The sequence below is a fragment of the Cryptomeria japonica genome, chromosome 9 (assembly GCF_030272615.1).
Source record: "Cryptomeria japonica chromosome 9, Sugi_1.0, whole genome shotgun sequence".
Taxonomy (NCBI): Eukaryota; Viridiplantae; Streptophyta; class Pinopsida; order Cupressales; family Cupressaceae; genus Cryptomeria; species Cryptomeria japonica.
The window spans coordinates 367,350,734-367,356,733 of record NC_081413.1 but is presented as its reverse complement, the minus strand read 5'-3'; positions in this window follow the sequence as shown (position 1 = coordinate 367,356,733).

Below are 6,000 nucleotides of genomic sequence, written 5' to 3'. Positions count from 1 at the left end.
ATGAAGTACCCCGACAAGTTGAGGATAGATTCAGTAGCGCCATTTGAATGTTAAAGAAATGTGGTAGTGTTGTGTTGAAACAAATCTAACCTATGAAGAAATTTTAGTTGTTTGAGTATTGTTCCTTTGCAAGGAGGTGGTGACTCTGTCAAAAGATCAATGTTAAAGATTTGAAGGAGTGAAGGTGATTTTGCAAATCCCAGGTTGAAGAAGGCATCAGTATTTCCAACATTTCCAAGTATTTAAATTTTCATGAGCCAAGTGTGCTTTCATGAAATTTGTAAAAAAGTGTTCCCTAAGTAGTGAAAGAAGCACTAAGGAAGGGAATGGTAGTGATTATTTCACATGCTCTTGTGATTTGGTTTTTATCTTTTTTATATAAGATTAGATGGAGTATGTTTTGAGCTTCATAATGAAATAGTGTAAGAGAAGAGAAAGAGATAAGGGAATGAATGAAAATATGTATCATATGTTTGCATTTCCTTATGAAATGTCAAGAATAGATTTGCAATCTGTCAAGTCATCATAGAGCTTTCTTTAAGGAAAGATATAAACCATTAAATTTTGATGGTATCCAAGGTTTCCCAAATCCTTTTCCTATAGGGATTAGGGAACAATTACCAGGATTTAATGGGAAGAAGTCAGAATCAACACGACAACATTTATAGGAGTTTTCTAAATTAATGGAAGATTTTAAAATAAATCAGGAAGATGTTTTCATGAAGTTATTTGTTCAGTCTTTGAGGGAAAATGCCAAAGAATCATTCTCCTACATGTCAGTATGTTCTATCTCATCATGGGATGAGTTGAAGGAGGCATTCATGGAACAATTTGATGAAATAATTGATCTAATCTCTGTTATGAAAAAAATCATGGATATTCAAAAAGAAGAAGATGAGATAGTACTTGCTTTTAATCTCAGGTTTGCTAAAGCATTGGACAACATTCCTAGCAGTTACAAACCAAATGATGCAGTATTCCTAGTTGTTTATTTGGTTGCATTTGAAGAGGAAGAGAGTTATTTTCTAAGAGATAAGGATCCTAAAACCTTGCATCAGGCTTATAAGATAGCAATGAAGATTGAAAACAATTTGAAATATGGGATCCCTAGGGGATACCTATCTGCAAAGGTATATTATCCTAAGATAATAGGGTTCGAAGCAAAGCATCAATCTGAAACAAAAGGACCATGTCAAGACTTTTATATTCCTACTAATTACATTCTCCATGTTATTGATTATGATATGAAAAAAAATGTGAGTGAAGAGGACTTGTACCAGACAGTGGTTATTCCTCATATTGGTGAAGAAGAGGCTAATGAGAGAATGTTTGACATATTAAATGAAGAGACAAATATGATGTCCATTACTTTATTGAAGGACAACAACAATGATTTTTCCAGGAAGAATACCTCATAGGAGATTGGTTTGCAGTCTTGCATTTCATATAGATATGAAAATGAGTATGAAGGATTGGAAGGTTTTATGTCTGAAGTGGTTGTAGGTTTGTAGGACCATGATAATAAAAATTCAGATGATGAGATACCATCAATTTTTGATGAAACAATTTGTGAGGATTGTATTATTGGGTGTTGTTCCAATTCAGATTCTATTTCCTGGTTTCTTGATAAACCTGAAGATAAGATTAGAAATAATTTTAGTGAAAATATCAGTGCATTATTTGATGAAGATTCAGATGAAGATCAATTGGTTCTCTATTACAATATTTTTGAGAAGGGTCCTCATATTATTCTTAACCCTTTATATGAAGAAGCAAATGAGAATCTGAACATTATTGCATCAACTTCTGAAATGGACTATTGTGAAGATAAAGGTGAAATATCTAATTCAGAGGTGAGTAACATTAAACAATCTTTGGGTCCCTTAAAACCTGTTTTTACTTAATCAAAAACATTGAACAGTCTTCCCATGTTGCTGATATTGTTGACATTAGATTTGAAACAGAGCAAGAAAATGAAACATATGAAGAGGTCATCTATGATCCTTTCATTCCCCTTGATGATAGCTTGTTGGATATGATCAGTAAGAAGGAGGATTCTTACGAGAATCCTCATTTTAGTAGGCAAGTTGATAGTGCAAAAGAGGCATGTATTTTTAGTTTTGTGCCAGAATATGAGATTTTCCTTTTCCAACAAGATAATGTATTTGCAGAAAAGGATATTGGTCACAATCAGGGTGTGTGTGGTGTAGGAGCACCTCAAGACTAAGATGATAAGTGAAATAAATGCTAAAGGTTACCTTCCAATCAATGTAATAGGATAGTCTTGTTTGTTTGATTTTTGTAATAAACCCCACCTTGTCACCGAATGACATGGATTTGGCAAATTGATAAGTCACCATGGGCATATGGGCCTTGGGGTATTAAGTTGAGTATTTTATAGGTGTTTATGTGTTGTATATGTCTTAGGAAGGTTTAGGACATGTTCAAACATCTCTAGGTAGATGGATTTAACATATGTCAAAAGTTGCTCAAACTTAACAAATTTTGTTGACAACTTTTAATGACAACTTTTGGTTGCAAATAGAAACTTCTTTCCAATGGTCACCTTAGTTAAAAAGGTGGTTGGTAACCATTGAGGAAGGTATAAAATGTCATTCCCAATCATCATTGAGGGGAGAGGATAACTTTGTAAACATTTGGCATCATTGAAGTAATAGAATTCTGAGAATTTCTTGCAATTATGTTATTCTACATGGTGTTTCATAGTGTGTGACCATTTTGGAATTAGGAAACTATTGGGATGTGTTAGAGTGGCCAATAACCTTTCATATGCATCAAGTTTGAGGTCTTAATTCACTATAACAAGAGAGAAACCTATATTTTTTTGGAAGTGGTCTAGATTTGATAGTTTTGCCTAGGGTTTTGTAAAGAAATGGCCTCATCTTGCTGATCCTTCATTGGTGATTCATGACTTTGGAAGGGATGCAAGTAAATCCAATTTATTTTAGGATTTTGAATGCCTTTTATAGGTTTGGACCAGTTGGAGGTGAGGGTTTGATGAATTAAGGTGGGCAACTCCATGTGGCCACCGTGCAAGTGTAAGAAAATAGGTCTCACATTAGGGGTTAGAGGTCTGATCATGACCTAAGACTTAGGAATTGGTGTATTTTACATGTCCTAAGAGTGTTCCTTGAGTTGGTTTGGTGAGTTAAGGTCTGTTTCTACACACTCCTTTGTAAAATAGGCCTAATTGGGGCTATTAGGTCTCCTAACTAGAATAGGGTTTCGATTCTTGTGTTCCCAACCGGTCATAACCCTTAGGATATGTTTTGTAACTATACAAACGGTATCCAAATTTGGTATTTTTTGTCTAGGTATTTTGGAGAAATAAGGAGGTAAGTGTGGAAAACCGGTCTGACAGGGCTACTAGGATTAACAGGCCTTGTTGCACTAGTTACCCCAAACTGGTAGAGGGAACCTAAATTTAATGATTGGAGGAGGTCTCTCTAACATAAGGGACTTCAAATAAAACCTTGGATAACCATTTTTGCATTGAAGAAGGGACCAACCCATTGTTGGCCATAGGGTCCTTAGGAGCCTTTAGAAGACCATATAAGATGCTCAATGAAAGAGAACTTGTGAGGAAGTCTTTTTTAGAGAAACGGATGTGCAAATTGTCAAACTAATATTCCTTGAACCCTTGTAGTGTGTTCTGATTTCTAGGGTCATTGGTGTGCTCTTGGATTAGGGGGACATATCCTATACCTATACCAGGGCTTTGCATCAGATTGGTATCAAAGAATAGGAGGAATCCTTTTGGGAAGAAGAATAGTACATGTCAGCAGAAGAATCAGAGGGTGAGGCTAGAAGAATGCCTCCAAAGATGACAAATGTGGAACTTTCTAGGATGGTGCAAGAGAACAAAGAAGAGAATGATCAACTTAGAAAGTTGACTGAGAACTTGGAAGGAAGACTAGAGAGAGGAGGACCTGATGGCTCAGAGGAAGTGGGAGAAGAAGAGGAGAACCCATAAGGGTAGGAAGAAGAGGAAGTTGTTACAGTTAATAGGTACCTAGTCAATGCCTTGAAGTCTGTGGAGAGGAGAACCATGGACCAGAAATCAAACCTTCCTATTTTCAGTGGGAAGATGGATGTTGATGGAGTGATGGACTAGATAGAGTCCTTGAACAAATTTTTTGAATGTGAAGACATTGTTGACAACCAAAAGATGAAGATTTCCAAGTCAAAAATGCAGGGAGCAGCCATGCCATGGTGGAAATTTGTGCAAGGAGAAAGAGTAAAAGAGGGAAGAGGAATTATCACCTCTTGGAAGAAGATGATTACAAAGATCAAGGGAGTATATGTACCTAAGGACTATGTCCAATTACACAAGAGAAGGTAGAATCTCAGACAGAAAGAGATGGATGTATGTGCCTATACTGAAGAATTTCATAACTTGAGTATAAAGTCTAAGAAGGTTGAAGATGAAAGTGAAAGAGAGGCAAGGTATCTAAATGGCCTAAGGTGGAACATACAAGAAGAGTTGAACCTCTTGTGCCCTGACACTATTCACAAATGCTATCAATTGGCATAAAAGGTAGAGAAGAAGCTCAAAAGAAGACAAGGGTAGAGCAGTATAGGAAGGGGTAAGAAACCAAGAGGAAGGAGCAACTTCAGAGGAAGAGGATCAAATTTTGAGTTTCACGAAGAGGGAAATCAAGAATCCTCAAGGAATGACAACAACAACAACAGCAAAGGCAACTTTAGGGGGAGAAGGCCTAATTTCAAAGGTAGATCATTAGGAAGAGGAGTAGGACCAATAAAATGTTTTAACTGCAACCAAGAGGGACACATTGCCAGCAGATGCCTAGAGAAGATGGGGTCTATTTCCCAAGGAGAGAGGAGAGCCAACCTAACCCAAGAATCAAATTACCAAGGCAGTAGTAAACTTGATTCATATGGTTATCTAGAGATAGGAGAGGCACTAATGTTGAGAAGAACCCTCTTGAAGGTACCAACACCTATGGAGCCACCTCAGAGGAAGTCTATCTTCTGCACCACTTTCCAATTAGGAGGAAAGGTATGTAAAGATATGATTGACTCAAGGTCTACTAAGAATTTTGTGTCAATAGAAATGGTAGAAAAGTTGAAATTGAGGAGGATACCCCATCCATACCCTTATAAAGTGTCTTGGCTCACAAAGGGGCAACAAACACTTGTAGAAGAGCAGTCATGGGTTGAATTCTAGAGAGGTGCATATAAAGATAAGATTTTGTTTGATTTTGTTAACATGGATGCTTGTCACCTCTTGTTTGGAAGACCATAGCAGTATGATCTCAAAGCACACAATGATGGATTTAGGAATACCTACTCCATCACAAAGAATAGTAAGGTCATAGAGCTATTGCCCCTGATTGAAACTAGTGAAGAATAGAAAGAAACTGAGCCCAAAGTGATGATGATGGAGGGAAAACCATCCCTCAAGGAGATAAAGATGGAAGAAGGAATATTCTTTGCATTGCTTCCAATACCAACCTCAAAGGAGAAGCCTACTGCAAATGATAGAGCAAAAGGAAAGGATAACGATCTTAGTTCGGAAGTGAAGGAGATCATTGGTAGATACCAAGGAATAGCTGCAGATGGAGTGCCAGGGAGTTTTCTGCCAATGAGAGAGATCAATCACTATAATGAATTGATCCCAGGGGCTACATATCCTAACAAGGCTGCATACAAACTCAAACCACAACAAAATGAGGAGATGACAAGGCAGATTCAAGAGTTACTAGATTCTAGCCTGATTGGAAAGATTCTTAGCCCATGTACAGTACCTACAATTTTGGCACCCAAAAAGGATGGAACATGGAGGCTTTGTACTGACTCAAGAGCTCTCAACAAGATCACCATAAGGTATAGATTTCCAATCCCTAGGATAGAGGATTTTCTTGATTATTTGGGAGGTGCAAAATATTTTTCTAAAATTGATTTGAAGAGTGGATACCACCAAATTAGGATTAGGCCTGGTGATGAGTGGAAAACAAC